Genomic DNA, 2290 nt, shown 5'->3' on the forward strand with positions numbered 1-2290 from the left:
TAATTGACGATAATTATTAATGAACAGAACTCTTAAAATGACAAAAAAGAGATATCCAGAGAAAACACTTTCAAAGCTACTGCAGCCAGTACTGCAGTTCTGCTTGTTTGGGAGTAAAATCGTTTATAAATAGACCATTTCAATGATTTATCAGCAAAACACCTAAGCGGTTTCCACTACTTATGGGTGAATACATTCTAATTACAGACCTGATGGTTGAATATGGTCTCCTCTTTTCGCTGATCAGATTCCTGAAAAAGTTGACAGGCACTCATGCAGCCTCCAACAAATATGCATTCCTAGTGTGAATGCAGTTAATGACCTGGGTCAAAACTGATAGGTTCAGTTTCCCAGAAATGGATCAGGCCTACTAACCATACCCCCGTCCCCAATGGAGGTCTTTGCTGAATTTATCTTTAAGTCTAAGACTAGGAGTAATCCCTGTCGGAAAAACCTGCCGATAGTTCTTGTTTTGCAGTACAGTCCAAGGATCACCTGCAGCTAAAGTTGTTTTAGATTTAAGTGGGCTTTGTCCCTCATGTTTGAGAAAAGAGTACCCCTTTAATGACCAGCATGAGCAGTAATCAGAAGAATTACATGTACTCGTGACTGTTATTTTCCTTTAATTATATTTTTCTTGCACACATATCTGACAAATGAAGTGGGAGGCGCTCTGTATGTACACCTAATTAAGTCGTTATAATTACATTTAAAAAAGCATGTAGTGATATTGATGGCTTTTTTTATTATTGCCTATAATAACTTGTATATCACATTTTGAGGGTCTTTTTTATGTGTGGGTTAGGGTTAGTTTAGGGTTAGGGTTAGGGTTGGGTAGTGAGATACTGCCGCCCCTCACTACTCGTTAGACTCAATAGTTAAGTAGACTACAACCAATTTAAACTCATACTAAGCTTAATAAAATCCCACATGTAAAAATCCAAGCTAACTCAACGAGATATTTTAATATGCTCACAGGATATGAGCTTAGAGAACCCTAGAGTCAGAAACTGCCTGCGTGGTTTTAAATTATTCATCAGAACAACTGTTTAGAATGACACCACACCATCATTGTTTTTATTTGCTCCAAGTTCTCCTCCTCCTCCTCCTCCTCCGTCCCTAAGGCAGAGAGAATCAAAGCCAAATCTCGTTAGGAGGTTTCAAACGTGGAGGTGAGACTTAACCTGCAGAAGGAGAGGCTGGCTGCATTGTGTGAAGAAGCATCCTATGCGGGGGAACAGAAGCCAGGAATCGTGCAGATTTTAACCCAATTTCTTGAAACCCGGCACAGAGGCTGACTGAAAAATAATTATTCTTAGTGTGCAGTATCATTGATTTCTAGACAGTGAAGGGCATGGTTATTTAGAAATCTTATCACAAGCGCTGTGCGCGGCAAATAATGTTGAATCCCAAAATGATGTAAGGCGCGTGTCCTAATAGGAATATAAAGTACTGTATCGCCTTTGATTTCCCACAAGTGATCAAGGATAGTGTACAAAATGCAGTGCTTGCGATAATCAAGTGTAATCACTCTTGCTTTGGCAGCAGCCCTTGAAGTTGCTCTATCTGTTGCTGCATCAGTGATCCGCCCGGTTCGAAGATGGCCCGTGCAGGCTCCTAGTCTGTCTTTGATATCTCCACCCCTGCGTCTGGGTTTGTTAAGCAGTCAGATGAGGCAATTTTGCCTTTCATCTTTCTTTTTTCCAATTTCATTCTTAGCTGTCAGTACTTAATTAATGTTTTTTGCCGCAATTTTTCCAACCTTCACCGCCGATGACAGAGATGCGGCGAGGCTATTTATATTATCAACTCATTTCATGAAGCCAGACCTTGGCTTCTAGTTTGTATTCCGAGCCTTGTGACAGGAACCTGATGTGGCATTTGGGGAAAAAAAGCATCAGCCATCATAGGATACACTGCATATGAAGACTGATGATATCAACTGATGTTATCAACAAAGTCGTTTGGGGTCATAATATGAAGGAATATGTGTGATAAGGGGGAAAAACTGTCAGCTTTTGACACTTGGTCCTCTTCTTCATAAATAGGGCTATGGTGGTTTTAATTTTCAGAAACCCCACCATTACTCTTGCCTGTGCATGTTGTCTTCATAAGGTCATGCAGGAATACCAAAGACTTGCACAAAAGAGAGTTTCCTTCAGCAGTGGAAAAAGCTATTCTATCATCCAAGGTGATTGTTTCTCATGCATTATTCGTGAGAGGTGGGTGTCAAATTGAAGCAAATCAATATGCTGAAGGTGAAAGAAACACAGCAGATATGAAGAGCGTA

The sequence above is a fragment of the Pundamilia nyererei genome, unplaced genomic scaffold (genome assembly GCF_000239375.1).
Source record: "Pundamilia nyererei isolate P.nyererei 1_Seehausen unplaced genomic scaffold, PunNye1.0 scaffold00027, whole genome shotgun sequence".
NCBI lineage: Eukaryota > Metazoa > Chordata > Actinopteri > Cichliformes > Cichlidae > Pundamilia > Pundamilia nyererei.